Below are 12,366 nucleotides of genomic sequence, written 5' to 3'. Positions count from 1 at the left end.
GCTTGTGGACCCAAATCCGAAAAAATTAGCAAACTACGGCCCGGGGGCCACTTGTGGCCCGTTAAACGTTTCACCATGATTAATCATGATTAATCATATTTTTCAACTGCTATTTTTTGCAAAGCTTATAACAGATATTTACTTGAATAATATCTTGGAATTAATGCAAAATCATTAAATATGAAGTCTATTTAATTCAAAGACTGTTCTGGTCGTGGCGCAGAACACGTAACTTTACAATTATACACAGTCGGCTTACATCCTGACCTCAGGCATTGATAGATTACACATCCACGGCTACGACAAGATAACACCGCATGAACAGCATTTCACATTCCAGCACCGGTTTAGAAGCAATTAACAACAACAGTGACACTTTGGTAGAGAGCTTCGAGATACCGGACTGTATCGGGTCATCTGTCTGCTACACCTGTAGACTACGAGAGTCCCCTTTTGGTCTTAATGTGGAGCTCCGGAGCCACACTCAAGTCTCCAGACAAGCATTTGCAAATTGCCACACGCATTTGCGAGTCGTCCACGGCGAGACTGTAGCAACGGAAATTTACATTGGAAACGTTTGGTTTAGCTGTTAATGAATTTTCACGGAATGGTTTCGAAAGACTCGAAGAGGCTCGGAACTCTAGAATCGCAGAATCCCTGCTTTACCAAAAGATGCAATATGAATCAAAGCTATCAACTGGTTTGCCTTACTTAATATTGGACCAGAAAATCAAGTGCGTTGTAATTATGTGACGGTTAAGACGTAATTAAAAGCATCCCGGTAGTGTTGCAAAACCGTTTTTCATTTGACTGATGACTAAATCGCGACATAAAAACATCTTTCTAGTGTAAAAAATGGTTCTATTAACAAAGGCCGGAGGTTGATTTTAAATGAAGAGGTTTTCCTAAATTTACAAAAGATATTGGGAGGCCCGCAGCGGTCCAACTTATTTTACGAATGTCTGCTGCTAATGTTATACATTAATGAAACCTGTGAATAATATTTCTTTAAACTGTCCACACGCCTGATAGTGTAAATACATCAATATACATGCGCCAAACTTGTCATCCTGAAGCCTGGAAAGTCATTAATTTGATTGTCCAGTATTTCTCGGAGGTTGGCCGAGGTTTTGGAATTGGCCACTTGGTAGGTGTACTCCACATTTAAGATCAAGTTGGGAGGGCAGAAACAAGTGAGAAACGCACGATTGTGCTCCGACTGAAAATTAGGTTTCATTTAGTTGTGAGAGCGTTAAATCTTTAGGTTACAGACTTTATAGTTAAATGCATTGATGCCGGCTATGAGCCGCGCCGTTCAAAAAATCTGACTGATTTTTAACTTGGAATCTTGCAGTTAAAAAAAAATGTGTTTAACCACAAATGATAACGTGGCCCTAGCTTGCGGGATGATCCAATGTGGATTTGGCATCTGTACTGAGTGACGGACAAAAGGGGGCCTTCCATTCATCTCACCTCATCCAAATTCTGTTTTTGTGGAAATTATTATTATTATTATTATTAGGGCCCGAGCAGTGACCGCTGCGAGGTCCCTATTGTTTTTCTAGAAATTGTTATTAGGGCCCGAGCTGCGACGGCGGTATCGTCATGGCGCTGGGGGCGCTTCTCCGCCGGAACAGGGACTGGTGACCGATCACCTGACTGGCGTCACCCGCATCTTGACAAAAATAAATAAATAACGATTAATTTGATTGTCCAATATTTCGCACACGCTTGGCTGGATTGGACTGCCTTTGACTGGCCACATGCGGCCCGTTAAACGTTTTAATCCGATCAATCTGGTTTGACGGGAAACTAGATTGTCAATAAAATATCCTATATTCCGCACGCACCATCATCAGGATGATCAGCGTGTGTGCGTGCGTGTTTGGTACTTTCAATGGGCTCTGTCTGAGGCGGGATTCGAACCCACGCCTCCTGGGGAGACCGCGACCTGAACGCAACGCCTAAGACCGCTCTGCCATCCTTGCAGCTGGTACGTCACAAGCCCGGCCGCATGACGTCATCGCGCTGAAAATGCATTTACAGCACTAAAAAACCGCTTTGTACTTTCAATGGGCTCTGTCTGAGGTGGGATTCGGGTTCACTGTATGTATAAGACCAAGACCTACAAAAAAGTCTCTTGGAGCAATGAGCTAGGTTTTTCTAATCCCACCTCAGACAGAGCCCATTGAAAGTACCAAGCAAGGGCGAAGAGAAGAGTGGACGAAGATCAAAGCATTTTATTCACACTAAATTGCATTTTCTATCCAATTAATCCCGTGGGGCTCAAATGTCCAATTTTCAAGCTTTTTGGTCCTAGTTGTGCATAATATAACAGCAAGCGGGGGGACAGATAATAATGGCAAAGGAGGAAAAAAAAACAAAAGCTAAAAAACCAAACTTTTATAACAGCTAAACCAAACGTTTCCAATGTAAATTTCCACCTTTTATAGATGTCTTCAGGTACCGACTCTTTATGTACATGTGAAGTTTTGGATTTTTAGCAGCATGTGCAGGAGAGTTATTAAGCATTTTGTCCATCTGTTACCTCCCCGACGCCTACATGATCATCTCGCAAAGGTGCGTGAGAGGCGACGCATGACAATTAATCTAGAGTAATAATTAGTTTTGGCTAGATTGAGCGCTTCCTTGTATAAACTAGCGCACCATGCCTGACGGAAGACCTCCAGTTTGGTCGCACGCATTGTTTTTTTTTCCTGACGTCAATGTTATCTTGACAGGCCAAACAGTTTCAACTCAGTCCCAGTCAGCCAGCACTGAAGGCAGTTGCGGAGATTTAGCGTTAGTTTTTTTTCCAGCATTTGAGTTATTTTTTCCATGATGAACCCACGCCTCCTGGGGAGACTGCGACCTGAACGCGGAGCTGCGGAGGGAGAAGTCCTCATTAAAGAGCTCATGGACCATTGGCCCCAAGACACCATGAAGACTGTCGGGGAATTTATCGTGCATTTATCGTTATCGAGGTAAAATTGCTCAATTAATCGCGATATTGATTTTAGGGCTGGATTTTGTTGTTCCAAACATATTTTGCTTTGTAAAATTTGTTCTGCGGGTGCTTTTTGGTAATGACGCCGAGGAATTGAAACGGTGAACAATCACAGCACACATCTTTTCTGAAACTGAGCCATGATAGGTCATTAACTGGACAATCAAATTAACGACCGGCCAGGGCGAGACAATGGCACATTAGCCAAAGCAAACAGCGATGTGGCACTGACAAATGTCGTTTTTACTAAGCGGGAAGCATCATGTAATAATTTCCACAAAAACAATGGGGACCTCGTAGCGGTCGCTGCTCGGGCCCTAATAATAATTTCTACAAAAACAATAGGGACATCGCCGCGGTCGCTGCTCGGGTATTTTTTTTCTACGAAATTAAGCAATTTAATGAATATAGTCCGAAACTGGTGATTGTAAAATTTTTGCCCGTGCATAAGGGAAATATTGGACAATCAAATTAATGACTGCCCCACGCGCTCCCAAGCTGTTTGTGGCTGCTGACTGCCGGTGTACAACTCATGTCAAACACTTGGGTGCAGGATAGAAATCTCAAGAGAAATGGCAAAAAAAGGGCGACGGGAAAGAAAAGTTAGATCCAAATACATATAGCTTGAAGCGGTGGAGAGCTGCTGGTTCTAGACTCCGACTGATGTGGTCTTCCCACAACGTTGTGTGCTTTGTCCATCGTCCATCCATCGATCATGAGATCTTTAAAAAAAAAAAAAAGTCCTCTTGATGATCCAATCACTTTCAGGCGGCATCACTTCCGGGTATAGAGTCTTTTGTAAAGCTTTCGTTATTGTGGGCCACATATCGTCACAGGACAATCAAATTAATGACTTCCCAGGCTTCAGGATGCCTTTTTACACTCTATAAATGTGATCTGGTCAATGAAGCACAAAGATCACATTTTTGTTGGAAATTCCACATTATCATTCATTTTTAATATTTTAGACTTTTCAAATAGCTGTTTGGTGAGTTCCAGATGAACTGACCTTATGTACTTTTCACGATCGTACAATCGGCGCTTCTTTTTTCTAAATCTGGATATTTAAGGTCCACAGTGAGGTGGACCCTGTGCTATTTACTTTGCTGCATTCGATGTTCCCGTTAAAAAAGCCATCACTGCTCCCTTTTGCATTGATTTCTTATAGCGCCATCGCATCCCCTACTTATTGCTGTCATCGGGCAGTAGGTGGGGTACATCCCGAACTCGTTGCCAGCCAATCGCAGGGCACACAAAGACGAACAATCTCTTGCACTCACACCTAGGGGCATCCACCAGGTTGAGATGAAGCCGCTTGCTGCCAAGCCCGCGTTGCACTTCAGTCCCAAGGCGCAGGAAATGGGCTGGGAGTCAAACAGTTGGAGCGCTGCCTAAGCTGTCTCACACTTTCTTGTGTCCAAAGAATATTAGAGTGGTGGGGATGACGCGTTATGACCTGGAGTGACTTTCAAGTTGACAGCTGTGCATACTCGAGAGCGTAAATGAACAGGTCTTTAAATATCCTATGAATCCTTCCACATTTATAGAGTGTAAAAAGGCATCCTGAAGCCTGGGAAGTCATTAATTTGATTGTCCAGTATTTCCCTTATGAGATAATGCCTCACATAGCAAATGTGTACAGTGCGAGCTGAAAATGATTCGAAGTGGGTGTGGGTAATATGGCGCAATTTTCTTTCACGTACTTGTCAGCAGCATTAATTAAATTATGGAACATTACCGTAATTGAGGGCAGAAACTAGAACTACATATTGTTGCTGTCCAGTGGGGAATGAGCATTACCAGTTGCCAGGATGGCGTCCACACAGACATAGCCGGACCAATTGATCCTGAATCAATTGACGTTTTTTTTTTTAATTGTGGGCGTTCTTACCAGGCAATGTAAGCAATTTGGATAATGAGATTGCTTCTGTTGCGAAGAAGCAATATGAAGTATGCTTTCCATATTCAGCACCGATTACCGTAATGTTGTTCTGCCAAATATCGCAAATTTTACTAAAGCGATAACAATTACAATATTTCACGTGAGATATTATCGTATATTCGCAGAATAGCTGCAATACACCCCAGTGTTTGTCCCAGGTCTTAAGATGCTAAAGACAGAATTTTAAGGCAATCAGATGAAGCCTTTAGGATCAGGGTGCAAAAGAATGACCCCTGTAAACATGCAAAAAAGGGCAAAAGTCGGACTTTCATGCGCATGCCTTTCTTAACACCTCACCAATCTTGTCATAAGCCTGCCCCCGCCGTCCTTCTGTTTTAACACCCTTAAATGTCTACCCCCTCAAATTGACACATGGAGATGTGGTGCAGTCCGATTATTATGTGTGACATACAACATTTGCAAAACATTTCATATACATTTTAGTCTATATCTATCTAAAGTGGTTTTCCATGTAAAAGGCTGTTAAGCTCTGTCCCAAAGTGCCATCCTATCTTCTCGAAGTTGTACACATTTGAGGAATCATTGTCACTGTGATTATATTGCAAAATGTCAGTATGGGAAATAGTGCTTCAAAGTCCACACAAGTGAAATGGCGCTTCACTGAGCGGTCATTTCTTAACTAGAGCATCACATAATAACCTATAGTCTGGTGTCCACACCTGAGTGCTCCTTCATTTTGTTGAAATGCGCCTTGTGGCCCATCATGCGACACTCTGAAGAAGGCGAAAGACTCGCCGAAACATGTCAGGTAAAAAATTAAATGTTCGTTTGGATAGGAGTAGGCCCATTTTGCTTGCCAAAAAAGACATCCTGAAGCCTGGGCAGTCATTAAAATTTACATTGGAAACGTTTGGTTTAGCTGTTATAAAAGTTTGGTTTTTTTAGTGCTGATACGTTCATGTAATTTCCATTATTTGTATTTATTTTATTAAAGAACAGTATAATTAATTATAATTAAAATCAATATGTAAATGTTTAAATAAGAATGTCATTTACCCCTCACGCTTCTACCCGCGTGGGTTTTGGATCTGATAAATGCGCGCGTCCCCGCGCAGACGCCAAGTAAAAAAAAAATAAAAAAATTTAGTGAACAAATTAGGCCATCGGGCCAGTTTTCAGTTTGGCTGCAGGAATTTCCGGTTGAATTTTTCAAGAGATCAGGAAACTGTTAAACACACGTAAATGTTGACCTTGTCAGGAGTCGCCTTGCGGCGATGAGGAGGTGGACCCAAGAAGCGAGGAAGCAGGGGTAGGTGAAGCTTTAAGGAGATTTATTGTGGAGCTTGGTGGGGACGAACAACGGGGCGTGGGCAAAGAAACAACACAGGCAACTGAACGAGACTAACTGGACGATGACAAGGACCAAACACGAGACGGGAACGAGCCAGGCGGACAGGGAACGAAGACAAGTACAACAACGGGAGCGAAGCGCAAGTCGTGAGAGTCCGAGGTGACGTGGCAACAGGAGGCAAACAGGGTAATGACCCGACACTGCGTTGTCGGTCTGGAAGGTTTAAATAGTCTGGGTACTTAGGGGAGCAGATGGGAAGCAGGTGCGTGATGATGACTAGGAACAGGTGCGTGATGATGACTAGGAACAGGTGCGTAGCTGGTGAGAACGAAAACAATAACAAAGGCACATGGCAGGGAGGTGATGAAAACAATAACAAAAGGCACATGGCAGGAAGGAGGGAAGAAAATCACAACAAAAACACTGACGTGGCAGACACGGGTCATGACAGTACCCCCCCCTCAAGGGACGGCTTCCAGACGTCCCAAACGAAAACAGTCAAAAATGAAACCAAGTCCAAGAACGAGGGTGGGCGGAAGGGGGCCGGTAGGTGGGACCAAGGCCCGCGAACTAGGCCGGTCTGGCGGATGTCCAGGGGGCCAGACCAGCGAGCCCCGACGGGGCCATTCGGGCGGACGTCCGGGAGGCGGGACCAAGGCCCGCGAACTAGGCTGGTCTGGCGGATGTCCAGGGGGCCAGACCAGCGAGTCCCGACGGGGCCATTCGGGCGGACGTCCGGGAGGCGGGACCAAGGCCCGCGAACTAGGCCAGTCTGGCGGATGTCCAGGGGGCCAGACCAGCGAGTCCCGACGGGGCCATTCAGGCGGGCGTCCGGGAGGCCCGATCAACAAGTCCACCCGTGAACACTCAGGCGGACGTCCGGGCGCACCCGAGACCGGAACGTGGAGCGGCGGCTGGTCGTCCAGCCCCGCCGAGTCAGGAACGTGGAGCGGCGGCTGGTCGTCGAACCCCGCCGAGACAGGAACGTGGAGCGGCGGCAGGTCGTCGAGCCCCGCCGAAGCAGGAACGTGGAGCTGTGGCTGGTCGTCGAACGCCGGCGGGACGGGAACTTGGAGCGGCGGATGATCGTCGAGTGCCCGCGGGACAGGAACGTGGAGCGGCGGCTGGTCCTCGAACCCCGCCGAGACAGGAACGTGGAGCGGCGGCTGGTCCTCGAACCCCGCCGAGACAGGAACGTGGAGCGGCGGCTGGTCCTCGAGCCCCGCCGAGACAGGAACGTGGAGCGGCGGCTGGTCCTCAAACCCCGCCGAGACAGGAACGTGGAGCGGCGGCTGGTCCTCGAACCCCGCCGAGACCGGAACGTGGCACGGCGGCTGGTCCTCCAACCCCGCTGAGACAGGAACGTGGAGTGGCGGCAGGTCATCGAACCCCGCCGGGACAGGAACGTGGAGCGGCGGCTGGTCCTCGAACCCCGCCGAGACAGGAACGTGGAGCGGCGGCTGGTCCTCGAACCCCGCCGAGACCGGAACGTGGCACGGCGGCTGGTCCTCCAACCCCGCTGAGACAGGAACATGGAGCGGCGGCAGGTCATCGCACCCCGCCGGGACAGGAAATTGGGTTGGCGGCGGGCCGTCTGGCACCGCCGAAGCAGGGATTTGGAGCTGCGGCGGGCCGGGCGCAGCGGGGACCGGGACTGGTAGCGGACGCAGGGCGTGCCCCGCTGCAACAGGGACTTGTGACGGACGCAAGGCGTGCTCCACCAGAACTGGGACTTGTGGCGGACGCGGGGCCTGCTCCGCCGGAACAGGGACTGGGGGCGGACGCAGAACGTGCTCCGCCGGGATAGGGACTTGTGGCGGACGCATGGCGTGCTCCGCCGGAACAGGGACTTGTGGCGGACGCAGGACGTGCTCCGCCAGAACAGGGACTTGTGGCGGAGGCATGGCGTGCTCCGCCGGAACAGGGACTTGGGGCGGACGCATGGAGTGCTCCGCCGGAACAGGGACTTGGGGCGGACGCATGGAGTGCTCCGCCGGAACAGGGACTGGTGGCGGACGCAGGACGTGCTCCGCCAGAACAGGGACTTGTGGCGGACACAGAACGTGCTCCGCCAGAACAGGGACTTGTGGCGGACGCATGGCGTGCTCCGCAGGAACAGGGACTGATGGCGGACACAGGGCGTGCTCCGCCAGGATAGGGACTTGTGGCGGACGCAGGACGTGCTCCGCCGGAACAGGGACTTGTGGCGGACGCAGGACGTGCTCCGCCGGAACAGGGACTGGTGGCGGACGCAGGGCGTGCTCCGCCGGACCAGGGACTTGTGGCGGACGCCGAACGTGCTCCGCCAGAACTGGGACTTGTGGCGGACGCATGGCGTGCTCCGCCGGAACAGGGACTGGTGGCGGACGCAGGGCGTGCTCCGCCGGAACAGGGACTTGTGGCGGACGCAGGACGTGCTCCGCCGGAACAGGGACTGATGGCGGACACAGGGCGTGCTCCGCCGGAACAGGGACTTGTGGCGGACGCAGGACGTGCTCCGCCGGAACAGGGACTTGTGGCGGGCGCAGGACGTGCTCCGCCGGAACAGGGACTGGTGGCGGACGCAGGGCGTGCTCCGCCGGACCAGGGACTTGTGGCGGACGCCGAACGTGCTCCGCCAGAACTGGGACTTGTGGCGGACGCATGGCGTGCTCCGCCGGAACAGGGACTTGTGGCGGACGCAGGACGTGCTCCGCCGGAACAGGGACTTGAAGCGCTGGCGAGGCGCCGGAGCGGGGGTCAGCAGCTCTCGGGAGGCCAGAACAGGCCTCAGCAGCTCGGGGGGAACCGGGACGGGGCTTATCATCTGGCGGGGAGCCGGAACGGGACTCATCTGCTGGCGGGGAGCCGGCACGGGGCGCGGCAGCTGGCGGGGAACCGGAACGGGGCTCGGCAGCTGGCGGGGAGCCGGGAAGGGGCTCAGCAGCTGGCGGGGAGCCGGGAAGGGGCTCAGCAGCTGGCGGGGAGCCGGGAAGGGGCTCAGCAGCTGGGGAGGAGCCGGAACGGGGCTCAGCAGCTAGCGGGGAGCTGAGACGGGGCTCAGCAGCTGACAGGGAGCCCGGACGGGACGCTGCGGCTGGCAAGGAGCTGGGACGGGACTCAGCAGCTGGCGGGGAGCCGAAAAGGGGCTCAGCAGCTGGGGAGGAACCGGAACGGGGCTCAGCAGCTAGCGGGGAGCTGAGACGGGGCTCAGCAGCTGGCAGAGAGCCGGGATGGGACGCTGCGGCTGGAGAGGAGCCGGGACAAAGCTCAGTAGCTGGCGGGGGGGCGACAGAGGGCCGGATGCAGCAGTCGGTCCGGGCACAGCCGAACCGGGGGCCCTGATCCCTATCAGCCTGCCGCCATAGGGAATCAGGGGAATGGGGAACACGCGGGACCAAGGTTACAGGGGCTGGTGAACGCGAGCTAGGGGGTGCCAGGGGAACGTGAGCAGGTGCTAAAACCGATGGTGAACGAGGGGAACGACGTGGCCGTGATCTACGTGATTTGGGACGTGAAGTGCGCGAGGTGGATTGGGAGGTGGTCTTGGAAGACTCAAACGAAAAAGGTGTCAGGAATGGTTCGGGGGGGAAAAAGTGACTGGTACTAACTGTGTCCGGGTGGCGCTGAGCGTCTAACAAGGCGTAGATGTGGTCTGCATCGTACTCGTGATCCGAGTCGACAAAAACGTGCGGGGCATAGTGCTCAGAATCATCTGCTAAATCATTATCAACTAAAGCGTGAGTGGGTGAATTGGCCTGGTGATCAAAATTGTCGTCGTAATCGGAATCAATGGTACAGTGTGGAGGAAGGTCGGGAAGGAAGACGAGGGCGTTACCGTGAAAGGAAGACGAGGTACGGGGCTGGTCGGCAGGCTGGTGAGGGGCAGGCACCGGAGGCTGCACGGTCGGTGCAGCTGACGTGGGGGCTGCATGGGTTGCTGCAGCTGACGTGGAGGCGACGTGGGTTGCTGCTACGGACGTGGAGGCGACGTGGGTTGCGGCAGATGACGTGGAAGCGGGACGCCTTTCAGCCAGCTGTCGGTCGGCCAGCTGTGCCAGCCTCATGCTCTCCACCATCTTGACCTCCAGCTCCACCATCTGAGCTGTCAGCTCCATGATAGTCTCCCGGGGTGGTACCGCGGCGGCGCCCTTCTCCGCGATCGAGGCCACCTGCTCCGCTATCTGGGCCAGTCGTGCGCCCAACTCAGCGCGGCGGGAGTCCAAAAGGTAGGCGGTCTTTTCGAACAAGTCCTCGTAATCTGGGGAAGCGGGTAGCGTGGCAGACGTGGCGCTGAGCTGATCGGCGGGTTGGTGGGGGGGGTCCGTGCGGCGGTGTCCATGACGCCGCCGCGAGCCCCTCGCTGGGTCCTTTTTTCGAGGTCGGGTCATTCTGTCAGGAGTCGCCTTGCGGCGATGAGGAGGTGGACCCAAGAAGCGAGGAAGCAGGGGTAGGTGAAGCTTTAAGGAGATTTATTGTGGAGCTTGGTGGGGACGAACAACGGGGCGTGGGCAAAGAAACAACACAGGCAACTGAACGAGACTAACTGGACGATGACAAGGACCAAACACGAGACGGGAACGAGCCAGGCGGACAGGGAACGAAGACAAGTACAACAACGGGAGCGAAGCGCAAGTCGTGAGAGTCCGAGGTGACGTGGCAACAGGAGGCAAACAGGGTAATGACCCGACACTGCGTTGTCGGTCTGGAAGGTTTAAATAGTCTGGGTACTTAGGGGAGCAGATGGGAAGCAGGTGCGTGATGATGACTAGGAACAGGTGCGTGATGATGACTAGGAACAGGTGCGTAGCTGGTGAGAACGAAAACAATAACAAAGGCACATGGCAGGGAGGTGATGAAAACAATAACAAAAGGCACATGGCAGGAAGGAGGGAAGAAAATCACAACAAAAACACTGACGTGGCAGACACGGGTCATGACAGACCTCCTGTTTTAAAATAGTAATAAACAAACGTTTTCTTTAATTTTCCTTCGATGTCAGGCAGATATATATATATATATATACATATATATATAGATATGTATCAGAGGGAGAAAAGGCTTACAGGAGAGGCATAAAGTAATGTGACTCACTTGTAAGCATTTGTTGGAAAGAATGAGATCAAATTGAATTTAAAAAATAATGATAATTTCTGACCTCACTTGAGGTCAGAGAGGGAAGCAAATGGTGTAGGGGGATCTCAGTACATGGGTTAGGAAGATGAGCTTAGGTGCTGGCAGCCCAATCTAGCCTACCACCGTAACCTTTGTGAGGATAAGCGGCTTAGATAATGGATGGACTTCTTAAAGATATATATACCAGTCTTCCAGATCAAACTCATCAAAGCACATTGGACTGTGCAGTTCCATAATGTTCAATAAAAAATAAAAAAAAAATGTACAGTTATTTTATGTAGCCGGTGAAAGGACTCCGGAGCCACACTCAAGTCTCCAGACAAGCATTTGCAAATTGCCACAAGCAAAAAAAAAAACCCCATTGAAAGGCAAAGTTATGATTTCCAATGGAGAGTTCGCAATCAGTCCCTTCAATGACTCAGAGGGTGGGCGTGGCCATATTCCTCATAAAAAAATTAATTAATGTAATTTCAAAAATGCGCCCGAAAGAAACTTGTTTTCCATTTTTCTTTCCCAGCGTTCCTGACCTGAGGGAGTACAGCGTGCAGGTGGTTTATCCGCAGTTACACATAAAACTATTTAGGACTAAGACGAAAAAAAAACTTTTCAATTCCATTTTGAAATAGAATCATTAAAATTGAATTTCAGCTTCATTTTCTAGTTTGTCTTGAACGAGTAAGGACAAATCCAAAAACCGTGGACAACACATCATTCACCAAGAATAATGTTGAAATTTGATTTCACCCTTGCCAAATGTAAAAACAACAGTCGGAGACAATCAGCTGCTGATCTCACTGTCGGACATCTACACCGCCCGGTGCCCGCAATCGAGACCGGTCAGGCGGGTGTCCGGGAGGCCAGACCAGCGAGTCCCGTCGTGGCCATTCAGGCGGCCGTCCGGGAGGCCAGACCAGCGAGTCCAGCCGTGGCCACTCGGGCGGGGCCCAGCGGGCTCATGAATCTATTTTTCTTTTTTCCCACTTAATCACA

The sequence above is a fragment of the Idiotropiscis lumnitzeri genome, chromosome 22 (genome assembly GCF_059441095.1).
Source record: "Idiotropiscis lumnitzeri isolate Australia: NSW breed Sydney's pygmy pipehorse chromosome 22, RoL_Ilum_1.0, whole genome shotgun sequence".
Classification (NCBI taxonomy): Eukaryota; Metazoa; Chordata; class Actinopteri; order Syngnathiformes; family Syngnathidae; genus Idiotropiscis; species Idiotropiscis lumnitzeri.
This window is presented reverse-complemented; position numbering follows the sequence as displayed.